The sequence below is a fragment of the Pseudonaja textilis genome, chromosome 2, assembly GCF_049901715.1.
Source record: "Pseudonaja textilis isolate UNSWEBS1 chromosome 2, rPseTex1.2, whole genome shotgun sequence".
Taxonomy (NCBI): Eukaryota; Metazoa; Chordata; class Lepidosauria; order Squamata; family Elapidae; genus Pseudonaja; species Pseudonaja textilis.
The window spans coordinates 241,970,224-241,998,007 of record NC_141991.1 but is presented as its reverse complement, the minus strand read 5'-3'; the positions used below and the strand labels follow the sequence as shown (position 1 = coordinate 241,998,007).

The 27,784-nt window shown below is 41.9% G+C and overlaps 1 long non-coding RNA gene across 1 annotated transcript in view; it reads right to left on the bottom strand.

Annotated features, from left to right (window-relative positions):
- LOC148127443 (uncharacterized) overlaps window positions 1–17,680 on the bottom strand; it is a 48,742-nt gene extending 31,062 nt beyond the window's left edge. The window contains exons 1-2 of the long non-coding RNA XR_015741517.1: window positions 17,616–17,680; window positions 13,955–14,057 (exon numbers count right to left, since the gene is read on the bottom strand). This is a non-coding gene — a long non-coding RNA (uncharacterized LOC148127443). The remainder of the gene's footprint in view (window positions 1–13,954; window positions 14,058–17,615) is intronic.
- Between the last annotated feature and the right edge of the window lie 10,104 nt (window positions 17,681–27,784).

Sequence of the window (27,784 nt, the reverse complement as noted above, 5' to 3'; positions counted from 1 at the left end):
AAAAGAAGAACCCGCTCGTGGCATATGACGCCACCGTTATCTTTAGCAGCCCTTCTAGGAGTGAGGGTGGCTTTCAAATAAAGAGAGACCCTCTTGAGAATATATCAGATGAACCACCGGAGCTTTTTTCTCTCCTGGTCAGGCAGGGCAAAGGGGAGGGGAGGGGATGGGGGGGGCTAGGGGGTCACGGGAGCGAGACCAAGGCAGCATTTACATCCAAGGATGCACTGGGCTGTGAAAAAGGTCATCAGCTGGCTCTGCTGACCCTCAGTTGGAATGAAAAAAATATGAAGCTGGCCTTGCATTGCTCGGGGGCAGAAGGAGATGCAGCAAAGAGAGGCGTGTGGAGGATGAAAAGAGAGAGAGAGAGAAAGAAAGAGGGAGAGAGAGAGTCAGAGGGAGAGAGAAGGATACAGAGAGAGAAAGAGAGACAGAGAGAAGGAGGGAGGAAGAGAGAGAAAGTGAGACACACAGAGAGAGGGGGAGAGGGAGAGAGAAAGAAAGAGGGAGGGAGAGAGGCAGAGGGGGAGAGAGACAGAGGGAGAGAGAAAGAGAGACAGACACAGAGAGACAGAGAGAAGGGGGGGAGAAAGAGAGAGAACGAAAGAGAGAAGCAGAGGGGAGAGAGACAGAGGGAGAGAGAAAGAGACAGAGAGAAAGAGGGAGAGGAAGAGGGAAAGAGAGAGACAGAGAGAGGGGGGAGAGGGAAGAGAGAGAAAGAGAAAGACAGATGGAGAGAGAGAGAGACAGAGGGAGAGAGAAAGAGAGAGAAAGAACGAGGGAGATGGAAAGAGAGAGAGAGCAGAGAGAGAGAGAAAGAGAGAGAGAGGGAGGGAGAGGAAGAGGAAAGAGAGAGACAGAGAGAGGGGAGGGAAAGAGAGAGAAAGAAAGAGAAAGACAGATGGAGAGAGAGAGAGACAGAGGGAGAGAGAAAGAGAGAGAAAGAACGAGGGAGATGGAAAGAGAGAGAGAGACAGAGAGAGAGAGAAAGAGAGAGACAGAGGGAGGGAGAGGAAGAGGGAAAGAGAGAGACAGAGAGAGGGGGGAGAGGGAAAGAGAGAGAAAGAAAGAGAAAGACAGATGGAGAGAGAGACAGAGGGAGAGAGAAAGAGAGAGAAAGAACGAGGGAGATGGAAAGAGAGAGAGAGACAGAGAGAGAGAGAAAGAGAGAGACAGAGGGAGGGAGAGGAAGAGGGAAAGAGAGAGACAGAGAGAGGGCGGAGAGGGAAAGAGAGAGAAAGAAAGAGGGAGAGCGGGAGAGACAGAGACAGAGGGAGCGAGAAAGAGAGGCACACACACAGAGAGAAAGAGAATCGTGAGTTGGGCCTTTTTGCTTCTACCCCAGCGAGGATGCAAACTGTTTGCTTGAGGCATCGATGTGCTTTTCAAAACCAGCCCTTCTTAGGTGCCTGTTTGCATCCCAAGCTTTCTTCCTCATAAATAGTGGATGAATTTTGGTGGTGGTGGGAGGATGGGTGACCGCCGGGGGCTTGTCTTGATGACAGCTCTGCATCCCAAGCCATAGCAGGGATAACCTTTGCCCAGGGGAGGCTGGGTGGCCGAGGTCCAGTAAACCTTGGCTGAGGTTCTGCTTCATGCTCGCTCAGATCCTGCAGGTGTGAAGATTGGCAGGGAGGGGAGGGAGTGGCGAAGGGACTTTCTCCGTCTGTGGTCTGACCTGATGCAGCCTGAGGTTTTGCTGCTGCTGCTGCGGTGCCTTCCGGTCCGGTGTGAATGTGTGATTTCCACGGTTGAAGACCGAATCCATTCCTGCCTTTTGGGGGGTGGGGGGGTCACGAGGCTTGAGGTGGCTGGTTGCTCAGTAATCCAAAGTCAAAAGAAGGGCCGGCTTCAAAGAGATTCTACAGCCGCTAACCAGAACTTGGAAAAATTCTCTCTTCCACCCCCCCTCATCCATTTCCCAGCTGGCTAAGAATAGGAATCGGCAGTTCTGATAGCTTCCAGTAGAGGGAAGTGCTACATATCTAGCCTTCTGGGTGTTGCCAATGTCATTTTGCAAAAAGCAATGAAATTGCCTTTCCTGCCATTTCATGTTTCATTCCCTCCATCAAATATTAAAGGCATCTAGGTTTTTAATCTGGCTCCAGCAAACAGAGGCATGTACACACACACACACACACACACACACACACACACACACACAGGCACACCTGGCCTTTTCCCTTCTTTCAGATAGGCGTAAATGGTTGCCTGTGTGTTTGAAAAGGAATCCTCGTCACCAGTGTATATGACCCACTAACATCCAGAAAACAATAACTGTGAAAGGAAGAAAGATATCTTTCTGTTTGAAAGGGGCTGGTCCATCCACCTTAACTAAAAGCGTGAGGAAAAAGCCCAGTTTCTTAAAGAATGCTTGAAAGTGGGTGGGTAGATAGATAGATAGATAGATAGATAGATAGATAGATAGATAGATAGATAGATAGATAGATAGATAGATAGATAGATAGATAGATAGATAGATAGATAGATAGATAAGAGAGACAGAGAGAGAGAGATAAATAGACAGACAGACAGACAGACAGACAGACAGGTAGATAGATAGACAGAGATTGTGTGTGTGTGAGAGAGACAGACAGAGACAGAGAAGGGAGAGAGAGAGAGAGAGAACTTACGTTTCAAACTAATGCTGACCTTGAAAAGTCACCCAAACTATCATGAACCTTTTAAATTTTTAGTCAAATCCTCTTTCTTTCCCACTGATCAGACTTTTAAAAATATATATATTTAGTATTTTTATAACAACTGTATTGTATGAAGTCTCATTGTCCAGTTCTATTATTTGTAGGAAACCATTGTTCTATGTTGTTGTAGACTAGGGTGCAAAAACAATGAATAAGCTTCACAAATGACTTTATGATCATTTGAATGGGCGGGTTCAGTAGCAGCCTTCTCTTGTGAAATCAGAATATTCATGGAAATTTGGTTGGTGCTGCTGAAATTCATTCCAGAGGCTGGAGTGTTTTAGGGCTGTGGTCTCCCAACTTTTCTGGTTTGGCAGACTGGGGGAGGCAATGGGGGTGGCCCAGTGGGGCAGTGGGGCAGGTTTCACATGTACTGCTTTCACAAATGAAACTTCCCACATGTGTTCACCTATCACTTCCACAGCCCGGTCCTAAACAGGCTACGGCCTGGCACTGGGCCACAGACTGGGGGATGGTGATCCCTGTTTTAGATAATATAAAGGAGGAAATACATGGTTGGGCAACCTGTAATATGGGGCATTGGTCAGTGGTTTGTAATTGGTTCAGAAATAAAACTTAGCCTTTGTCTGGTAGGGCAGAACTGAGGATAGCCTTGCTGTGAGTCAAAATAAGTTAGCTGTCTTGGACTCTTGGTGTGCTATAAGCCAGGAAACACCTGCAGGGCGTTGCATTACAACTCAATGGTATCTTCCTTGTGGCTGAATTAAATAGCAATAGCAATAGCAATAGCAATAGCAATGGAATAGAATGGAATGGAATAAAATAGAAGAGAAGAGAAGAGAAGAGAAGAGAAGAGAAGAGAAGAGAAGAGAAGAGAAGAGAAGAGAAGAGAAGAGAAGAGGAGTTGGAAGGGACTCCAGAGGTCTTCTAGTCCAACCCCTTGCTCAGGCAGGAAACCCTGTACCATTTCAGGCAAATGGTGGTCTAATCTCTTCTTAAAAACTTCCAGTGTTGGAGCATTCACAACTTCTGGATACAAGTTGTTCCACTGATTAATTGTTCCATCAGCAAATATCTCCTTAGTCCTAGGTTGCTTCTCTTCTTGATTAGTTTCCACCCGTTGCTTCTTGTCCTGCCCTCAGGTGCTTTGGAAAATAGCTTGACTCCCTCATCTTTGTGGCAGCCTCTGAGATATCAGAAGACTGCTATCACATCACCCCTAGTTCTTCTTTTCATCAAACTAGACCATTCCCAATTCCAGCAACGGTTCTTTATATGCTTTAGCTTCCAGTCCCCTAATCATCTTAGTTGCTCTTCTCCGCACTCTTTCTAGAGTCTCAACCGAAGAATCATCTTGGATGAGAACTGAAACTTAAAAAACAACACAAAAAAGTTCTTTTAGAAAAAGTACCTTTGGAGCAACCATGACCTGAATGATTGAGAATTTTCATAAACATTTCTCCATAAATTACTCCTTAACCCACAGCAAAGAGGTAAACTTTAAATAGATGGATATACTGGCATATTAGTTGTCTGTTAAAACACACTCTGGATCAAGTTTCTTATAGCAACGTACTCCTATCAAGAAAGCCAGATTCGCAAACAGTCTAGATAGGCAGATTAATTGCAAAGAAAAAAGGGGTTAGGTTACAAAATTTTAAAATGTGGGTACTTGCTGGGTATCTTGGGCTTCATTTATTGAAAGGATGTTAAGATGGGGACTTTCTATTGCATTTTATTCTCTTTCTGAATCTTGGCTTAATGGGGGTAATGCAAACTACTTATTTTCATATCAAAAGCATCTCTCTCCAATATTGTTTGGGAATGTCCATTTCTGTTCTTCACTCCGTTTGCTACAAATGTTTTGTAGAGGGAGCCCAACAATCAGCCAACGGCAGCTGATCATTGAGTTCCCTCGGAATGTAGTCATGCAAAACATTTGTAACAAATCTGAGTTGTTGTACAGGCTTCCCTTGGATAAGGATTTCACAATACTTCAGAAGGCTGCTACATTCTTGTTCAGAAGCAGCCCAGATAACAGGTGACAGGTGATGAGACATCTGTCCTGTGAAGCTGCAAAAAGGGACTTCCTATTCTTCCATTCACCATGCAGTTTCACACATGCTATCACCACTGGTCTGGTTGACCTAGGTCTGATCCAGACATCTGCCCAGAGAATGGCAGATAAAGGATAAATCCTAGATTGAAAAACAACAACAGTCTTCTGCTCACAGTAGAAGGGTCGTTGAAGACAGTACCTAGGGACTGAAAATGAAATAGCCTGCCCAGAGCAGCCTGAAGTGGTCAGTTGACATCTGCAGTCACCCCAAACCACTTTAGAGATGACTACAGGTCACTGACCAAATAGCAATAGCACTTAAACTTATATATCCCTTTACAGTGCTTTCCAGCCCTCTCTAAGCAGTTTACAGAATCAGCCTATTGCCCCCAACAATCTGGGTCCTCATTCTACCAATTTAAAAGGCTGGAAGGCTGGGTCAACCTTGAGCTTGGTGGGATTCGAACTGCCAAATTGCCTACAGCCGGCAGTCAGCAGAAATAGCCCTCAGTACTGCTGTCAGCTTTGGAAGCCATATTAACACCAGAAACTTCCATGCTGCCACATTCCTGTGCTTGGGAAATTAGGAGGGGGGGACTTTTAGAGTTTTAGTAGTTAGACATAATAGCATTCTTCTTTTCGGTCAAGGTCATGTTATTCCTGCACCTGGAGGAGGAGTGGTTGAAGGGATGCCTCAAGTTGGGACAGGTGGTGATTGGACCATGTGGTGGACTGATGGGTGCAGGGGTTGGGTGTTGATTCTTGACTTACTGAGGGAAAACCCGGAACTCTCAGATTCGGGTTTTCCCAGATGTGCCAGTATGACTTTTCCAATAAAAAGAAACTTAAGAGAAAATGCCTGTCTTGGAGTTGTTGATTGGGATCTGGTTTTGCTGGAACGCTGACAACTGCATTCTAACCACTGTGCCACCATGGCTCATATGGTGTATGAAGCACACTGATTGAATCCAACTCTGTGAAATATGCAGAAAAACCATTGAAAACAACCATGAGAAGTGGCTGTCCTGCTTCTTCTTCAAAACCTTTAGAGATAAGTTTCCACAACTTCCACTGTTCCATTGATGTGTGGATATCATTGCCTGGACATTTTTCTTGATATTAAATAAAATCGAGGTAGTGAAACATATACTTTTTTTTCCTGGTCCTAATTTCTGTGACTATAGAAAATGGCTCATGACCATCATTCCCGTAACTTCTCTTTATGTTCCTGAACGTGTCCCAATATTAGGACAACCTCCAATGGCTTATTTAAAGGGGGGGAAAACCTACTTTAACACTAAAATGTCTAAGGATGAGTTTAAGACTTGGGGAAGATATGAATACAGGGACAGAAAAGGTTGTTGCTGTGGGTTTGTGCCATGGTGAGCTGCATTGTGTGACTTAGAATAGAATAACAGAATTGGAAGGGACCTTGGAGGTCTTCTAGTCCAACCCCCTGCCTAGGCAGGAAACCCTACACCACTTCAGACAAATGGTCTTTTTAAAAAACTTCCAGTGTTGAAGCATTCACAACTTCTGGAGGTAAGTTGTTCCACTGATTAATTGTTCTGTCAGGAAATTTCTTGCCCTGGCCCTTTAAATTAGCTTCCTAACTGGGACCTCCTGAGGCAGGGGCAGTATATCTCCAAATGCTAATTGCTGAGAGAATAAATATCTGTGGAAGGTTATTTGTCTATATGCCCTCTGGGCAATTTTCATAGAAAATACAGTAGAACCTCTGGTCACGACCATAATTTGTTCCATAACTTTAGTCGCAACCTGATTTGGTTGTGACCCAAACCTAATTTTGGAAATTTGGCGCTCCCCCCAAAATAGATGGTGTGGAAAGGGAAATCGACTGCAAAAAAAAATATTGTGAATTTTTTGGTTGGAACCCAATTTGGTTGTGATCAGAAGCGTTCGTGACCAGACATTCTACTGTACTTGGATGGTCAGGGAGAGGGGATGTTCATTTACTTATTTATTAGATTTTTATCCCACTTTTATTATTTCATAAATAACTCAAGCCAGCAAATATACATAACACTCCTTCCTCCTCCTATTTTCTTCACAACAATAACCCTGGGAGGCAAGGTGAGCTGAGAGGGAGTGACTGGCTCAAAATTACCCAGTTGGCTTTCATGGCTAAGACAGGATTAGAATTCCCAGTCTCCTTGTTTCTAGGCCAACATCTTAACCTCTATACTTAAAGGTAAAAGTTTCCCTCAAACATATGTGCTAGTCGTTTCTGGTTTTAGGGGAAGGTGCTCCAGAGGTGGTATTCAGCAGGTTCTGACCAATTCTGAAGAACCGATAGCAGAAATTTTGAGTAGTTTGAAGAACCAGCAAATACGACCTCTGATTGGAGATTTGACAGTATCCTTCCCTTGCCACAGCCACCAAGCCATGCCCACAGAACTGGTAGCCAAAAAAATTGAATCCTACCACTGTGGTGCTCATCTCTGTAACAAAGCCGATGAGCCAGCATTGTCCAAAGACACCTCTGTGGTCATGTGGCCGGCATGACTAAATGCCGAAGACGCACGGAACGCTGTTACCTTCCCACCAAAGTGGTCCCTATTTTTCTATTTGCATTTTTTACATGCTTTTGAACTGCTAGGTTGGCAGAAGCTGGGACATGTAACTGGAGCTCACTCTGATATGCAGTGCTAGGGATTCGAACCCCCAAACTGCTGACCTTTCTGATCGACAAGCTCAGCATCTTAGCCACCGAGCCACTGCCTCCCCATAACCACTATACTCACATGGTCCCTAAATTTGATCCAGGGGACTCCTTCCGTGTTTCTTGATGTGTACTGAGAAGAGCACATTAATGAGAAAAGAGGGGGGAAGATTCCTCTTAATATTTCAGCAGCACATCCCTCCGCTGTGTTTCTACAGAAGCCTCTATTCATAATGGCTCCGGCCTGCAAGATTAATCATTATAAGTACTTTCCCATTTGTAATGCTTTTAAGTCCTAAAAGTTGCTAGGCGTCCAAGGACAAAGGTGACCTGGAGGTTAAAAGATAAAGAATGGAGATGTGTTTACCATCCCACAGGGTTTTGGTGACAACACAGAAGGGCTAATAGAAACGAGTCAGATAAGGCTAATAAAAGTATTAATGAAACCTAAGGGAATGCGGATATTTAATTTGTGCACCGGCATCTTTTTTTTTAGAAAAAAAGGAAAACATGAGTCCATTTGATTTGATTTGTTGTCACACATGAGCAGAAATGAAAGAAAGCAGGGGCTGTGGGTCAGGAATAGGAGGAATGTCTGTAAACACGACTAAGTCACATTTAGGAAGCCACAAGGTCTATGGAAATGATAATCCAAGGAAGAACTGAATTAAATATATCCTGGTTTCCTGTGAAAATGGTCTTTCCTCATAGAGAAGCTGAGGAATGCGTTGTGAGGGTTTCCCTACCTCTTCACCATCTTTCCTAGCTTTGGATCAAAAATGGCCGAGCTCCTTCACTTAAAGGTGAGGTTGTTTGGTTTTCGGCTGGCTGGGGGAAAAAAAAAAAAAGCAAAAATGAAATTCTTGATATTCCTCCCCTCACAATTGTACAGGTAGTCCTTGGCTTATCACAGTTCGCTTAGGGGCCATTTGAAGTTACAAGGACCCTTAAAAAAACTGGCTTGTGTCCATTTTTCACATTTGTGACCAGTGGTGGGATTAATATTTTTTTACTAGTGGCTTTGTGAGCGTGGCTTGGTGGGCATGGTGTGGCTTGTTGGGTGTGGCTTGGTAGCTGTGGCAGGAGAAGGATACTGGAAAATCCCCATTCCTTCCCCACCCCACTAACCTGCTTTCCAGCTCCATTCTCCTGTGCAAGGCAACAAAAGAAAGATCTAGCCGATCAGCTGGGACTCAGGAGGCAGAGAATAGATGGGGGCAGGGCCAGTCAGAGGTTGCATTGGCCGGTTCTCTGAACTACTCAAAATTTCCGCTACCGGTTCTCCAGAACTGGTCAGAACCTGCTGAATACCACCTCTGCTTATGACCACTGCAGCATTCCCATGGTCATGTAATTTACATTCAGAAGATTGACAGCTGACTCATATTTGTGATGGTCCCCTTTTGTGACCTTCTGACAAGCAAAACAGTGGAGAAACCAGATTCACTTCACAACCACGTTACTGATTTGACAATTGCAGTGATGTGCTTAGAGAAGGAAAATCATAAAATGGGGGCAGAACTCACTTATTTCTCACTTAGCAACATAAATTTTGGGCTCAATTCTGGTTGCACATTGAGGACCATCTGTATTTTCCTTGCACATGTGTCCTAGGCAAGTCTGTTCAAGAACATAGAACACAGAACGATAGGGTTGAAAGGGACCTTGGAGGTCTCCTAGTCCATCCCCTCACCTGTGGCAGGAGAGCTTATGCCATTCCAGACAAATGGTTGTCCAGACTGTTTTTAAAACCACCAGTGATGGAGCACCTACAACTTCTGGAGACAAGCCATTCCAGTGGTTAATTGTGCTCGATGTCAGGAAATTTAACCTTGGTTCTAGGTTGGATCTCTCTTTAATGACCTTCCACCTGCTACTTTTTGTCCTGCCCTCACATGCTTTGGAGCAGGGGACTCCAACCTTGGCAACTTTAAGACTTGTGGACTTCAACTCCCACAACTCAGCTTTGCTGAGCTTTGCTGAGCTTCAACTCAGCTTTGCTGGCTGAGGAATTCTGGAAATTGAAGTCCACAAGTCTTAAAGTTGCCAAGGTTGGAGACCCCTGCTTTGGAGAATAGGTTGACCGCTTCCCCCTGCCCTTTTTTGCAGGATCCAATCTAGATTGGTCAATAGAACCAAAGGTTTAGTCTTACAAACTTTTGGACTCATGCTGGATCCCATCCTTGGGGAAATTTCTCTCTCACTAAAATCCCCACATTCTCGGGAGAGAGAAGATCCTTGGAAGACTGAACCTCTGGTTTCAGTGACCAACCCAGATTGGATCCTGTAACATTATCCGGACATGCATATTTGCCTTCATCTGTGATCCCCTCTTCTCTGTGACAGCCCCTCAAGGACTGGATGACTGCTATCATATCACCCCCTAGTCCTTCTCCTCATTAAGGAAAGCATATGGGGCACTTGACAAGGAATGCTTTTGACAGAAGAAGATGACACAGGTCCTCTGCTCCATTACATCTGTAATCCTGATTGTAGCCCATCAACTAGATCAATATTATTGTCTAGTTTTTGAATAATGCTGCCCTCGTACTAAAGCCATTTACTGTTTCATTCACCTCTCTCAATATCAGCGTTATTCCTTTTGCTTATACCAGGTCCAGGATTTAAGATTAAGAAAGGAACAGAGTGTGCAAAATGAACCTCTCTTGTTGAAAGAAAAAAAATGAAGTTTCCAAATTGACCAAGTCTGTCATAAGGACTGGAAGCTTAGCTTTTCATTTTTCCCAGGCAGCAGAGAACTGATGATTGTACTCCAACTTTAGCTACTTTCTTCTTGGAAGTTTTCAATTTCTTCTGTCCCTGGTTTAGTTGATGACCCTAGAAAGCTTCCTGAGATTTTTTTAAAATTAATTTATCAGAACAGAATAACAGAGTTGGAAGGGGACTTCTATCCCAACCCCCTACTCAAGCAGGAAATCCTATATCATTTCAGAGAAATGATTGCCCGATCTCTTCTTAAAAATCTCCAGTTTAACTTCTGAAGGCAAGCTGTTCCACTGATTAATTGTTCTCGCTGTCAGGAAATTTCTTCTTAATTCTAGGTTGCTTCTCTCCTTGGTTAGTTGCCATTCATTGATTCTTGTCTTGCCTTCCGTTGCTCTTCTTTGTAGAAGCCCCTTAGTTATTGGAACACTATCATATCATCCCTAGTCCTTCTTTTCATTAAACGAGACGTATCATTTTGTTTTGTTATTATTGGAAAGCCCTATTTTGCCTGTCCATCTTAAATAAGAGAGAGAGAGAGGTTGAGAGAGAGACAGAGGGAGGAAGGGAGGGAGGGAGAGGGAGAGGGGATGGAGAGAGAGATAGGGGGAGAGAATAGCAACCTTTCAATACAGCACTGAGTCACACTCAGCACCTTATAAGCCAATGTTCATGAGGAATTCTGCATTAGTCTCTTCAGGGTATCCCTGGAAATTTAAAGCAATGGTTTATCTCATCTCCATATGGAGACAAACCAAACAACTCAGGGATAAGGATTACAGAATTATTTTCCCCCCTCAATTTATTGGGTTCATTCCCAGTGAATAATTGCCACCATTTCTGACCATATTGTATCTCAGTGATGGTGAACCTTTTGTGCTCCTTGTGTGCCAAAAATAAATCAATCAGAAAATGCCTAACTTGGACTTCCGGTTTGAGCTTCTTCAGTGACAGACCGAAACCTCATCTCTGTGAGGCTTCGATCCGTGTTCGCCGCTGGAGCGCCCCGAGCTGGCTGCTTTCGGGGCTAAGCCACCCCATAGAGGTGGTGAAGAGTGGGGAGACTGCCAGCAGGGTTGAGGAGAGCTGCATCTCTCCTCCCCAGCTGGCCATTACTCCCTTTCCCGAAGGCGGCTGCAGCAGTGGTCAGAAATGGCCACCACAAAGAAGAACTTGACCAGAAAAGAATGTGCAGGAGGAAGATAAGAAGAGAAAGTTTTGGTTGACCGGATCAAACAGCAAAAGCAACAAATAAGGTACCCTGGAATTGAAACTGTTAAAAAACAATAACATTGTTCCCTAAGAAGATTTTTAAGCTGCGAAGGAGAGAGAAAAGGGAAAAGATTTGGTTTTCTCCTTTTCCTATATTGACAGCTAAGAGACTTAAGCAAGAAATTGGAAAAAAATCCACTTTGACATCAATAGGCATTTAATGCTGAAAATAAAAAGTCAAAGGGATAATAAAGATTTCTGGATAATTAAAAGCTTTTGAAAACAGGAAAGGAGAGAAAAAGAATAAAAGGGCAGGATCTGGAAGGGAGGAGACTGCCTGCAATTAAAAAGAACTTACAGCAAAACCTCAACAAGACTTCCAAAAGATACATTCTAACTGAAATATTGCAGCAAAAACCCTAGGAAGAGAAATTTGAAAAAGACATAAGAAGATATAACTCGGGACTATCTGGATTACTTGATGATTTCTGGATTCTTGGTTATTGTTTTGAATGACTAAAATCAATCAGGTAGTTGTTTAAAACTAAAAAAAAAACTTTTTAAAATGGCTCCACTTTTATAAGAACTGAAAATGGAACTTAAAAAGTACAAAGAAGATGCACAAGAAGGGAGAGGTTCTTTTGGCTTCGTATTTCAGTTTTTAGAAATGGAGACTTGGAATTATGAGAAACAACAAGAAATGCCTGCAGAACAAGAAGATTGCGACAAAGAAGAAGCCATCTTTAATGAACAAGTAATCTTAGATGGGGGGGGGGGAGGAAAGGGAGGAAAGAGAATGGAAAGTTTAAGATTGGGAAAAACAATTCCAAAAAAAATAGAGTGAAAAATAAGTATAAAATCAGAAAGCAACAGAAGAGGGAAATGCAGAAGAGAGAATTAGAAGTAGAGAGACAAGGGGGTAAAAAGGGGAGGGAGAAGACAAGAGGGAAGAAAGAAAGGAAAAGAAGTTATAAAGGACAGAAGCAAAATATAGAGAAACAGGGCCTATTTAGAGATAATGGGTGAAAACTTAATGGAAAAAGGGATTCTGCAAAGGTACATAAGATAGTATGGTTATATTAGAAGCAGAAATAATTTTAGAAAATATGAAACAATGTATGATTAAAATGTCTGATAAAATAGCTATCGTAATTCAGTGGAATGCTTGTCAATAAATAAATATAACAAAAGGTATATTTAATGATTTATAAAACATATTTGAAGAGAAATAAGGGAAAAATCAATTATGGAGATTATATATGTTTTTAAGGAAGTATGATATTTAATTGAAAAGAAGTGTTAAAGATGTTATGGTTTTAATGATTATTAATGATAGAACTGAACTGGAATGGAATGAGGGTTTATAATTACATATATTTACAATCTTTTTTTTAAAAAAAGAATAGAGTGTGTATTATAAGAATGTGCCAAGCAGAATTCGATTGGAAGTTATGTATTATGTATTATATTGAAGGTCATAAACTTAAGGTATATATTGAAGTTTAAATAAGAGTTGAATGGATGTAATTAAAAGATATAAAGGTGTCATACTCCAATTAGTAACTACAGGAGAAAATTTGTTTAATGAGAAAAGATAATATGAAATTGAAACAGAACAGACAAAAGTATAAATATAATGATTTGAATTGAGATGAGATAATCAAAATAAAATTGAGAAAATTAAGAGGGGGAAAACTATATAGAAAATGTAAAATAGATATTGAATAGAATACAAAAAGGAGCATGAAATTGAGTTTTGTGTCTGTATAAAGAAGTTCAACCCAGGACCATGCTATTTTCAAAAAAGATGTTTTACTTGTATTTTGTGTGTGAAAACCCAAATAAAACTTTATTAAAAAAGAAAAGAAAATGCCTAACTTGATTCTCCTGGAATAACACACACACACACACACACACACACACACACACACTGGGCAAAAGAGAAACAATTCATAACAAAAAGTCACTTTGGATAGTGAGATTGGCAGCACATAAATTAAACAAATAAACCAATAAACATTTACATCGTTTTAAATATTTTCCAATTTGTCCTATCTGAGACATCCTGGAAACTTCAGAAAATGCTCGTGTGTGGACCTTGCAGGCTGCAAAAATAGTGGGAAAGTATATCCATTCTGGTGAGATTTTCAAAGTATCCAGAAGTCAGAGAGAGCACACAACACATTCTCTTGCAGCCTCTAAGTTGGAAGGCTCCAAACTTGTCAACTTTAAGACTTGTGGACTTCAGCTTCTAGAATTCCTCAGCCAGCAAAGGTTGGCTGGAGAATTCTGGGAGTTGAAGTTCACAAGTCCTAAAGTTGCCAAGGTTGGACACCCCTATTTCAGGCATATCATTAAAAATGGTACAGCACATCACTCGTGACACACTTTCCATCACTATTGTATCTGATTAGGTGGCCATTTCAAGCTGTTGCTTGTGAAAGCTTGTCCCAGAATTATTTCATTTGTAGGCTGTGTACTCTTCCTCTGCGTGTCCTTGTTCGAGGACAAATCTATTTTTCCTAATTCCCAAACCATCCAAAGGGCACCAAGAGTTTGATTGGATGCTAAATATTTTTCTTGCAATGTTCTATTCTAACCATTTCCATTTACCTTCACGGTTGCACTAGAACTTCAGTGCCTGGCAAACTGATGCAAACGGAAAGTGCTTGAAAATCTCCGATGGCAAAGGCCCATTAAAGCTTGAGGTTGGTTCCTGGAATTAGAAATAGTTAGATTAAGAAATGCAGTTCTGGAATTAGCAGAAATGTCTAATGATGCCAAGGTAAGGGACAAAATATCAGAGTAATGGCTCCCAGGAGGATCAAAAGAAAACAAGGCAGAGGAAATGACTAAGCGTCTACATGCCATTAAAATAGGAGGATGGCATTGCTTGGATTAATTGTGAGCACTCTAATGTCAAGGCAAGCTTTTAAATGGGAGAGGATTGTGTCTTGCAGAAGGCCTAATGATGAGAAACAGGATTTTCTTTCAAGAGCAAAAGACCAGACTGCCAGGTGAGTAGAAAATATACTGATTTATTGCTGATAGGGTGGTCTATTTGTTCTTGAAAGACAAGTGGGTCATATTTTCCAATCGAGTTTTTGGGTTCAAAGCAGCACCGCCCGACATGGTAGCCTCTGCTAATCTGGAACTACAAATCCCAGAATCCTCAGCCAGTACAGGTTTGTCCTCAACTTATGACCATAGCTGAGCCCAACATTTTTTGATGCTAAGTGTTGTAGTTTGCCGCCAGCCGATGCGGACGGCAGAAGTATCGAACAGTGAGGATGAAAGGGAGCCAGTCAGGGAGTCTGGCAAGGCCTTGGATGAGGGTCCTGCATCTGATGCAGGGAAGGGGCCAGGATCCTCTGAGAGTGGGGTGCTGCCTTTGGAGCCTTCGGAGTCTAGCAGCAGCGAAGCAGAGGACCCTGGGGAGCCTGTTCCCAGTGCGCATGTGCACAGAGCTGCTAGAAGGCGAGAGCAGCTGAAGCAGCAGAGATGACTCAGGAGTAAGGCTGGGAGGTGATAAAAGGGGATAAAAGTCAGCCCTTGGTGACATTCTGTTTGCAGGAAGCAAAGTAGTTTATTAGATTCTGATTTCTCATTGAAGCCCTGCGAACTCTGGTTTCTCTTTGCTGGAATTTCTGTTGGTTTATATTCTAATTAAGTGGACTTCTGTTTCTTCACAGCCTTCTGAAAGACATGAGCTTATCTCAGAGGATTGTGTCTAATGAGTTTTGGCTGGGAATGCAAGAAATTCCCAGTGTCTCATTAAAAAAGGTTTGATTTTACACTCAGTTTGTGTTTCCTTAATTTGGACAAAGCCTGGGTCAGAACACTAAGCAAGACATTTGCCAAATGAGCCTTGCCCCATTTTACAACTTGTCTTGCCACCGTGGAGTGAATCACTGCGGTGGTTCAGTTAGGAAGACGGTTGTAAAGTAGATCTAGCTTCCATGTTGTTTTTGCAGGTCAGAAAATCACAAAAGGTGGCCACATGACCCTGGGACACTGCAACCATCATAAATACCAGCCAGTTGTCAAGTGTCCAAATTTGGATCACATAACCATGGGGATGTTGCAGCAGTTGCAAGTGTGAAAGATGGTCATAAGTCACTTTTTCAGTGTTGTTGTAACTTTGAGTGGTCACTGAATGAACCATTGTAAGTCAAGGACTACCTGAATGCTTTCATGCCAGTTAGGGATTCTGGGGATATAACTTTGGAGAACTTGAAGCAGAGGTGGTATTCAGCAAGTTCTGGAGAACCAGAAGTGGAAATTTTGAGTAGTTCAGAGAACCGGCAAATACCACCTCTGACCGGAGATTTTACAGTATCCATCCCTTGCCACGCCCACCAAGGCCACACCCACAGAACCAGTAGTAAACAATTTTTGAATCCCACTACTGCCTATAACTAATTTATGGCTGTGAAAGCTGGACCTTTCAAAAGCAAGACAGGAAGAAAACAGAGTTTTTTGAGCTGTGGTGCTGGAGAAGACCCCTGTGTATTCCTTGGACAGCAAAGGTGACTAACAAGCAAGAACTGGAACGCATAACACCAGATGTATAAATAGAAGGAAACAATCACAAACCTGAGTCTCACTTATTTTAGCCATGTCACCCAGGGGAATTCCCAGGAGAAAGCAACTGTGCTTGGAAGAATTAGTGGTAAAAGGAAATCGGACCGACAAAGAACACAATGGCTGGACACCATCAAAGCTGACATCAACCTGAGCATACAACAGCTCAAGGAAGTAAGGCAAGATCAGAAGACGTGGAGAGACCTGCCCCACCAAGACTGAATAGATAACATCACCATCATACATTAACTAGGGATCAATGACTGGGGGTCATACATTCTTGAGACTATATTTCACAGGAATCCTGGAATTGCCAGTGTGAAATATATCAAATGATTCTCTGAAGATCTAAGCAAAGGTATTACTTTCGACTGGGATTCTTGGTGAATAGTTGCGTATTTTTATTTTTTGCAGGATGGATTGCTCTGTCCACAAAAGTCTTCAGAACCTTGAGAGCTCAGGATGCCCATATTGTGGTAGCCGTATTGATTTCCAGATTTGGATCATGCCTCACCAGTTCAGTGATGTTCACAAAGGCATTTAAGAGGCAGATGTGATACAAACTTTGCCTCTTTTCAATGTGAGGGTGACATCAATGCACCTTTTTTAATTTCAGATGTATTTTTCTAATGATATTGTGTGGGTTTTTAAAAATTCTTGTTCAATGCTCAGAGTTCCTTCTAGTAGTTGAGTGGCCATATACATTTGTTTAATAAAGTAAACAAAATATGAAAGGAATGAGATATACAAAGCAAAGTTCCGTCTGCCATATTGCAAAGTTTGACCTCATTTTCATGGATTCTTCTTTTTCACTTTGTTTCCCTGGATTTTGTTCCCAATTCATTTCCAGCTATGTGTTGAATAATTCACCTCTTATTTATGAAACGTTAAATCATCCCCCTCAGTTCACTCTTTTTCAGTTGCCATTCTAAGCTGTTTCAATTAATCTTGGTTTATTGAAAAAGGCCTAGTGCTCTGATTAATACTTATCCTGAAATCATAATGATGTACAAGGCATGAGTAAGTTCACTCCCATAAGTCCAAAATAAACAAACTACATTATGACTTAATGCAGAGATGGGCAATTATGGCCCCTTTTGACTTGTGGATTTCAATTTCCAGAATTCCTAAGCCTGCTGGCTGAGGAAGTCTGGAGTTGAAGTCCATAGGTCATAAAGGGATCACAGTTTCCCACCCCTGGCTTAGTGGCTAATGTGAAAGCAATTAAGGTACAGATGTGAGGAGCCTAGAAATATTAACATTAGAGCTAGACACAAATATCCTTTCAAAAGGCTACCTAACTATAGGCCAAGAAATAAAATAGAAGATATAAGTTAATTCTCCTCAGAGGAAGATCACTACAGGAGGAGAGCTATATTAGTCTATATGACAGAAAAAAATAGGACTCAGATTAGATTGTTATTATTTCCTTCCATAGTTCCGGACAGTAAATGCAACTCTTCTAAGGCATTGTGAGAGAATGAATGTGACTGCTCATCTACTAACAACTGAGCCACAAAATGATTCATTTTTTGACACCGCAGCCCAGCGAGGAAATGTAAATCTGAGGCACTGACCCATGTCTACACATTTACCAGATCGACATTAAGCAAAGATTTATTCATTATCCTAAGCATGATTGATTTATATGAGTTTTGTTTGAGCGGGTTAATTACAAATGATAACTTACGGTGTACACTTTGCAACAGGCAGTAAATGGTTTTCTGCCCTCCATGCCCCCGCCTGACTGGCTGCTCATGGCTTGGGGGCATTGATAACGTCATCAGGGCGATAACATGTTGACTTGTGTCTAGATCAACAGTAGGACTCTTTGGCATACCATACCTAAAGAGATTAAATGGTCACTGCCATTAATAATCTACTCAGTAAGGTGCCAGCAGTTCTAGCATGTCAGGTGGGAAGAGAGAGATTTCTCTTCCTGGGAAAGTCTAATATTTAAACTGATGTTTAAACTGCAAAGGGAGGAGGCAAAGGGAAACCCAGAGGGCCAGAAAGTTTGGCCGGTGGCCTTCAGACACTGATTAGATGTCTGAGGTTCCAAATATGTGGCCTCGGGAAGAAAACACAAAGTGAATCAACAGTGGATGTGCTTGAGAAATTATGAAGCTCCTTGCTAGTAAAAACCCACACACATAATCTACCACCCAACCAAACCCTGCGGTGAATTTCATTAGTTTCACACCTCTGCAAAAGCTCTTGAAGTCACTGTCAGCTCTTAACTCTCCATTGAGACCGATCTGTTACTCTCTCATTGTTTTACTTCAGGGAACTGAAATATAATACTTGTGTTTCCACTAATAACAAAAGTAACATAAAAAGCAAAGTTCCCTAAGAAATTTAGAGTTCGCATTGCCCAAATGCAGAATCCAGGAAACTAGTGACAAGTTGTATTAGCTGGGATGCAAAAGTGTTACCAACTAATGATCATCTTGGATTTCCCACCCCCTCTCCAGACCAAATCAGATAGAACCTAACTTAAGTATAATATAAGATACAAGACGTAGTACGTTTAACTGAAATCTTTGTGTACAACTTCTCATCGGCATAATCCAAAGCGATGCATAACAATGCTATGAAGTCATCTAATAAAAATATATATCACAGAGAATTGTAATGACTAAATGAAATTCCAAACATAAAAACCTGCCAGTGTTGGAGTTTGGGGATTCCATAAATGGGTAATCAATCCATTGGTACCACCATACAGAAAAGCCATATTTGGTGACCATCAACAGCTGGTATAAGATGAGGGGTGCTTACCAGGGGAGGGGGTTGACAAGGTAAAAAATCCTCATTGCTGTGCCACCTGTCCCTTAATTTTGGTTTTTGTTTAGTTTTAAAATTTTAACCTACATAGTTTTAATTTTTTTAATATAATTATTTTTCTATTTTTTTATAACCCTTAAGCTGTCCAGAGTTGCCTTATAAGGGAGATGGGCAGCATAAAAATTTAATAAACAATAAAATAATAAAGCAATGCTAACAGTTACTTTTCTGCCAGGGATTTCTGAAAGTTGAAAACCAAAAGCTTTGGAAATTTTTGCATTGGAGAAGCTGCCCTACAACACTCTTGTTACTAGGCATAATTTCTGCAGTGGCAGCAGCCTTGGGCAGTTGACTAGTGGTGATTACTGTGGATGCTGTTGTAGCAACTCTCCTTTTCAAGGCATTGATGGCTGAACCTTCATCTAAGGTTCATATGGAATTAATCTGCCTTCAATCTGCACAAACATTAAGCCAGGGGTGTCAAACTCAAGGCCTATGGGCCGAATCCGGCCCATGATATGGTGAGATCCAGCCCAAGGGGCTGCCCTGGTCTACCCAATGCGAAGAGGAAAGATTGGGCCAGTGTAGTTTTGGCCCAGTCTTCTCAATATGAAAAGGAAACATGCCAGCAGTTTGGGGCGGTATCAACTTTGCCACGCCCACCCAATTGGCCACACCCACCCAGTCAGCCACTCCCCACCCAAGGTCAATCATAGTCCCCCCAATGAAATTGAGTTTGACACCCCTGCATTAAGCTAGAAAACTAACTAATGTCCCACTCGTGCTAGCAAAGGAGGCAGGTTGCTGGTCCCATCAGCCCAATTATTCTGGGCCTTCTTTGCTGTGGCTCCTGCCCTCTGGAACATCTTGCCCTCCAATGCAAGGCTCGTCCCAACCCTCCTATCCTTTCGTAAGGGCCTCAAGACCTGGTTCTGCCAGTTGGCTCAGAACCCCAATGTGGGAACAGCACTGTGGAGGGGGTTGGTTGTGTAACAACAGATCCCTCCACCCTGCTCCCACCCTGTCCGTGTATCCTTCAATTTTAATGTTTGGTTTTAATTTCTTCATGTTTTAATGTACATGCACTTTTTTATGACTGTAAGCCACTCAGAGTTACCCTGTAGTAGGATGGGTAAATAATAAATTTTATAAATAAATACAATGAAGTAGGTCTGAATTAAGCTAGGAAAACCTAACCCAAGTTCATATCAACTAAGCTTAGTATACTGCATGAATTTGCCAGGCTATTAACTGAAGCCAATTAAGAGTGTTAAGCTAGTCCATGAGGGCTGGCAGTCATCTCCCAAGTCCCAGCTGATTGGCTGGTCTCCTTTTGTTGCCCTGCACAGGAGAACAGAGCTGGAAAGCAGGTTAGTGGGGTGGGGAGAGAAAGGGATTTTGCAGTAACCTTCCCCCTGGAGTGGGGTGGGAATGGGGATTTTACAGTATCCTTCCCTTGCCGCACTCACCAAGCCACACCCACCAAGCCACACCCACAGAACCAGTAGTAAAAAAAATTGAATCCCACCACTGGATGACACACCATCCTATTTCTTCAGCCAAAGGAATCAAGGCTACAAATTTGTACACTTATTTGGGAATCAGCTCCTTTTGTTACCAGAATGCTCCGTCTGAATTCACACAGAAACTAATGCCAAAATGCTAAGCAGGCAAGATGTGCTAATATTTATATCAGAGGCCACTAAAAAGTTATAAGTACGTTGGAAGAGGAAAAGTAGGAACTGAAAAAAAGCAGATTACTTCCTGCTAAGAACTGTGTAAGACTGGGACTATGAAGTCACCAGGAGTCCAGTTCAGTTCAAAGCCATCTTTAGTTGCCCAAATTCAAATCAAACTACAAGTAGCCCTTGACTGAACAACTGTTTGTTTAGTGACCAGTTCAAGTTACAATAAAACTGAAAAAAATAACTTACAACTGGTCCTTGCACTTACATCCTTGCAGTATCCCCATGGTCACATGATCAAAATTCAGGCACTTGGCAACTGGCATGTACTTACGACAGTTCCAGCATCCTGGGATCATGTGATCGCCTTGGCAATCTTCCCCACTGGCTTCTGAGAAGCAAAGTTGATAGAGAAAGCTGCTTAATGATTGCATGCTTTACTTAACAGTGGTGAAGATTTGTTTAATAACTGTGGAAAAAAACAAAAGTTTGTAAAATTGGACGTGAACTCACTTAGCTTTGCTTAGCAACAGGAATCCTCATCCCAATTGTGCTCATAGGTTGAGAACTAGCTGTATCCAATTTCCCTGCCAACAAGCAAAAGAAATAAACCTGAACTGTCTAGGATGGGGCCTGCACGATTCAAACATGCATTTTCAGACGGAGGAGGGATGCTTATTGTTATTTTGTGACACCCAAGTGAACTAATCGATTTGTTCTGGAAAGTACTTTCGAGGGGGCGGAGAAATGTTCCACCCTCTTTGAACCGAGTCAACAGAATGGATGGCCCTGAGAACTTTTCTTATTGAAAAGAGTTCAGTCTTGCTTGGAAACAATTTAGTAGCCCAAAACAAAACAACAAAAGCCACCTCCACACACACCCCTCCACCCACTCCACACACCCCTCAAGACATAGAGGAGCTCCACTAATTACGGCTAAGATCCAACTGCTTGGAGAGTTACATGCTGCAGCTTTTCTTCTAGTTGACAGACAACTGTCAGCCAGACAAGAACGGCTAATTAGTAATTGATAAATGTAAGCCAGCGGTCTTCCCCGAGTAGAGTCCCACTTGATAGTAATTAATTGTTCATTGATTCCCATCAGCTGTTGGGAAGCCCGCTTGCCTACTTTATGCCTTTCTCGTTTGCAGATAGAGGATACGTACAGATAGAGGGTGGTTAACATGAATGTCAAGGTTAATACAATCACCCAACATGGGAAAGGGAAGGAAAATGAGAGATTCCACACCAGCGTTGATGGTACTGGTAATCCTTGATTTACAAACATTGTTTTAGTCAGGGGTGGGATTCTACCTGGTCGGACCAGTTCTATATAACTGATTGTTATGATTCTGTGCAGTTCGGACAACCAGCAAATCATGCCACTGGCAGGCCCCGCTCCTCCCCACCCACCCTGCCCACTCACTACTTACCTGGTATGCACGCCATCCAACTTTTCCGCCATTGTGCCTTTGCCTAATTTTGGGTAAGTTGCTATTTTTCCGTTTTTTCCCCCCCGACCATCAGCTGTTCCTACTATCAGCTGAGCTGGGAGATTTAGATTAGCTAGAAAGCAGGAAATCGTTGGATTTATTGCTTTCTAGCTAATCTAAAAGCAGAGGTGAGCCTTCCTTAGGACTGAAGCTCCTATTTTTCAGTGAAGACTTAACTAGCAGATTGCAGAATGGTAGATCTCTGAGTGAATCAGTGATTCTGTGAGCAACTCAATCTGCCTGCCTGCTTTGCCTGATTTTGGGTAAAAGTTGTTCTTTTTATAAAAAATGCAATATTTACATAAATATTTGCAATATTTACATACAAGCCATGCCCAGTCAGCAAGCCGTGCCCACCAAGTCACATGACCACTAAGCCATACCAACAAATTAGGCCATGCCCACAGAACAGGCTGTTAAGAAATTTGAATCCCAACCCTGGTTTTAGTGATTTTTCAAAGTTATAATAGAACAATAAAAAGTGCTGCTTCACACTTACAACCGTTGCAGCATCCCCAGTGGTAGGCTGCAACTGGTTTAACAAACAGTTCTGTGACCACGTGCTTTGCATGCAAGCGCAGCATTAAAAAACCACCAATTTTAGCCTCTAAAGGTTAAAGGTTGGGGAATTCTGGCCTAAAAGACCTTCAAGGTCCTTCCAGTTTACTCTGATTTATTGATTGATTGAACTAGGTAACATCATCAGTGCTAGAAAGAAGAGAGGATTGTTCTCATATTATAGTCTAACAGCTTGCCCTGTCAGTGTTGGTGGAATTGGTCTTGGTGATTCTTTGGTTGGGATATTTACTGTCAGCTTCTTTGAGGAACTGTCAAACAAACTAACGGTAAACCAAGCAATCTTGGATGCAAGTAGAATTGTAATGAAAATCATCCGATTCAAAATATTAAAGAATAAACGTAGAACTTCTTTTGGTGGGTCATCTGGAGTTTTTTTTTTAACTCAGCTGGCCACGAATATTGACATTGGTAGAACCAGGATCAATTCCCATGATTTTTAAGCTAATGGAAACCACCAGGACCTCTATAGTAAACAAGAGCCTCAGTGGCGCAGTGGTTAGAGTGTAGTACTGCAGGTTACTTCTACTGACTGCAGGCTGCCTGCAATTTGGCAAATCAAGTCTCACCAGACTCAAGATTGAGTCAGCCTTCCATCCTTCCGAGGTGAGTAAAATGAGGACCCAGATTGTTGGGGGCAATAGGTTGACTCTGTAAAACTATTAGAGAGGTCTGTAAAAGCACTGTAAAGCGGTATATAAGTTCAAGTGCTATTGCTATAGGAATGGCTTCCCAGTCCTTTCCGGTAGGCAACCATTTATCTGATAGCAGTTAACAGAATGGAGGTTTAAGATTAAAGGTTTTATTGCATGACATTTTGGAGTATGATCAGACTCACATCACAAATATGATTGTAGATATAGGGACCTATGCTCAGAACGGGTGATTTCCAGACAACAGTTGTATTGTGGCTGTTCAGGCCCAAGATCACATGACCTGTCCACCAGGCAGCTTCAGAGTTATAACACAAAGCATGTGGAGCTGCCTGATAATGGTCTCTTCTCTTAAATACTTGACATGTATTCTTGATTCAAGTATTTTCAAGCAGGCATTCACAGAGCAACTAGCTCAGCTCTCTCCCCTATCTGGCTGCTGAAATGTCAGCTGAAATGGAAAAGAAAAGGATAATAAGAAAGAAAGTTGGCTGAAGCTACCAATATGGACCTCATTCTCCTGGTCTCTTCAGGATGTTTCAGTTCATTAAGCAAACTTGAAAGCGAAGGGCACAACCTTTGCTTCTGCTATTCTGCGGCAGTCCCTGGAGTACTTTCTATCAAAAGAAACCCTCGGAGAGAACAATGCATTGTCAGGGACCATGTGACAAACAATCTCCTTCCACTTTGGCAGCACAGTTCTTTTCATGTCCCAGGCTTCCCTTCAAATATTTGGATGAGCAAACTCTGGTTATTACAGTGAGATTAAATTTGGGGTGCAATTGTTTTAAAACATTGACAAACAAATATCAACATAATGAATAGCTCTCTCATCTCTCTCTCTTTCTCATTCTTGTTCTCTCTCTCTCTTGTCTATATCTATCTATTTATCATCTATATCACCTATCATCTATCTATCCACCTATCTATCATTTATCTATCATCTATTATATCTACTTACCTACTGATCAACGAAAAGCTGCTAATTATATTACTCTCCTCTCTGTCTCTCTCTCTCTCTGTTTCTGTTTCTGTCTCTCTCTTTCTCTCTGTGTGTGTATCTTTCTCTCCTATCTATCTATCTATCTATCTATCTATCTATCTATCTATCTATCTATCTATCTATCTATCTTTCTACCTACCTACCTACCTACCTACCTATATCATTGTATCTCCCTATAGTATCTATTGATCAACAAGAAGCTACTAATTATATTACTCTCCTCTCTCTTTCTCTTCCCTTTTAAACTAAGTTTTATGATTTACCTTGATATAGTTACATGTTGAACTGCATGTCCTCTTCAGAACTGTACAGTGGAAACACAGGACCTTGGTAATTAATGAAGAGCACAAAATCTTTTCTTTGTTGTATTTTTAGATTGGCTACCTACTTTTTGACAGCGTTCCAAAAATGGTCTTCAGTATTAATTAAAATGGCATTAGAAATGTATGATTCGATTATTCAAACAAATGACAAAGGAGAGAGGAAAAGGAGAAGAGATTTGAGAAACAGCATTTTAGAAATGTAAAAGGGAACAGATCGTCATGAAGATACAGCCAGGAAGGCAGTCTGGCAAATGGAGATGCGATCATCTGTTAGGGCAGTGGCCCTCAACCATTGCAGCTTGAGGTCAACCACAGCCCTGATGCAGCCCTCAATGATTTTGAGTGACACCCCTAGTCTAGATCACTCACTTTCAAAGATTGGATAATAAAATAAGCTGGGAAAAATTCACAGGTTTTAATTTGTCTCTCTCCTCTTTCTTATTTCTTTTTGTATTAAACAAACAAAACATCAAGGCAATGATGAAGGAAAGGCAGATTTAACATTAATACTGAATTAATTAACATTTATTAAGCTGATGTCTTCCATAGTTCTGAGAACCACAGCCTCATAAGAGCATGGAATGATACACTAAAGTTCATACCTGAACATATTCTGGAATGACTTCTTTCTGATTCAACTGTTTTTCAGGGCTGAATTATTTAGTTGGTGGCAATTACTGTAGCTAGACATGATATTTCTTACTGAATATTCTACTCAGTTGGTTTCATTGCCATTAACAACCAAACATCTTGTTGGGTGGGATTTTTCAAGCATCCTATTCATAAAATAGGATGCAGACAAACACATACATCCATGTATTTAAGACTCCAAAATATAACTGGATAATTTATTTAAAGAATATCCCATACATTTTTTATACGATTTCTTGTAACGTCTACCTAGCAATTGCAGGAGGTAAGAGTGCTGAGGTAGACATATTTGAAAGGATTCATCATTAGTTATTCAGAAATATTCATCATAAACTATACATTTACAAGCCTAGATCTGTAAGTGTGAATTCTCCTCTTGTCCATGTTGGTGTTAGCAACCTTCCAGAGGTGGTATTCAGCAGGTTCTAACCAGTTCTGGAGAAATGGTAGTGGAAATTTTGAATAGTTCAGAGAACCGGCAAATCCCACCTCTGACTGGCCCCGCCCCCATCTATTCTCTGCCTCCCAAGTCCCAGCTGATCAGCTTGGTCTTCTTTTGTTGCCCAGCCCAGGAGAACAGAGCTGGAAAGCAGGTTAGTGGAGTGGGGAGGAAATGTGATTTTGCAATAACCTTTCCCCTGGAGTGGGGAGGGAATGGGATTTTGCAGTATCCTTCCTCTGCCGTGCCCATCAAGCCACGCACACCAAACCATGCCATGCCATGCACACCAAGCCACCCACAGAACAGGTAGTAAAAATATTTGAATCCCACCACTGAATCCTTTTCTAGAATATGTTCAGTTTCAGCCATGTCTATAGAGGGATCAAATGTCAAGGTGCAGTATGATCAAACTCCTTCCTTTTTTTTCACATTCACTACTAAGGATTTGATGGCACAGTCGTAGACAGCAAACTTTTTGATGCCCTGTTCTGATTCCTTCTATGGACCAGCTGAAAATGGAGCTCCATCTAGATATCAGAATGGGACAACTTGCCATGGCCAACTTGCTTCAAGTCAACTTGCTGCAGCCAATTGCCATGGGACAACTCACCACAGAACAATTCAAAACAGGATAACTCAAGAGAAGGACAAGTAGACTTGTAGCTCATCCTAGCCTTGAGGACTTCTAATTTGAGAAGGTTCGATCCTAAAATAAAACAAAGCCTACTGCAATTCACTTGTCCTTCTCTTGAGCTATCCTGGGTTGATTTGTCCTGCAGTAAGTTGTCCCATGGCGACCTGGCCATGATGAGTCATCCAGGGCAAGACAGTCAAAGCAAGTTGTCCTAAACCAAGGGTGTCAAATTCAAGGCCCACAGGCTAGATATAGCCTGTGGGGTGCTTAAATCTGGCCCTTAGGGCCCACCCTGGAAACAGTGAAGGACCACCCCATTGTGCCTCTGCCAGCAAAAATGGAGCTTGGGGTGGATGTGTGCCTCCCCTGAGCTCCAGTTTCACTGGCAGAGGGCCACACCTACCCTGTCCTGGCTATGCCTCCCCAGGTCAAACACAACCCTGATGTGGCCCTCAATGAAATCAAGTCTGACACCCCTGTCCTAGACCCTTCAAAGATAGTCCTCTATCTATTCATTCAGCAACTGTTTGAGGCTACAACGGCAGTGAAAAAGGTAACATCCATCTGGTCCTTACACTTATGACTATCACAGCATCACCGCTGTCGTGTGATCCAAATTCAGGCAATTGGCAACTAGCCTATATTTATGAGGATTACAGCATCCCGGGGTTATGTCATCAACATTTGTTACCTTCCCACCCAGTTTCTGAAAGCAAAATTGATGGGCGGAACTGGATTTGCTTGCTGACCATATGATTCACTTGACAACCATGGCACGAAGGTCATAAGATAAGTTGCAATTCACTTAGCAGCTGCCTCGCTTAACAACAGAAACTCTAGTCCCAACTGTGATTGTAAGTGAAGGGCTATTTTATTCCCATAGCCTGCTAATGCCACTTGTTTGTTCAACTACATCTTCTTAAGGAAATCACAAATGCAATCTGCTACACCGGAATGTAGATGTACACATGCCACACATTGTGAACCCTCTCCATTGTTATATGGCTGTGAGTGAACCACTTTGACGGAAAGTCAAAGACATATGCAGTAGTAACATGTGCACATCCGGGAGAAAAAGCATTCTGCAGTCCACCCACTGTCGACAATAAAGGTACCCATTTGGGGTTCTGGAACCCCCCAATTGTTGAAACAGTTTCCTTGGCCACCTCCCATAAGGTCTATTATATATTTATTTTTAAAAATTATCCTACTGTTCTAAATAACTCACAAGATTTATTTAAAAAAAAAACCAAGCAGATTTAGTTTAATGCCAAATCCTGTTTTTGAACTCTTCACATTTCTATTCCTTCATCCCTGAAAACTAGCTATCTGGATAAAGGCACTTTTCTTTGTCACTAGCTCGAGGAAAGTGAAAATACCCAGTAAAGCAAACCTCACTTCTAAACAATAGAGAGGCGACTTCTTTCGGTTTGTTGGACAGAATCTGTAGCAAACTGTTGATTCCAAAATGCTGACATACATGCAGTGATGTAATCATGTCAACGTCCACAAATATGTATTTGTATCTGGATATGTACATGTGTTGCAGTACTTACATGATTGGATGCTCACACTTTGGTTATTAATTGCCCTTGTCAAGCCCCTTACCTGA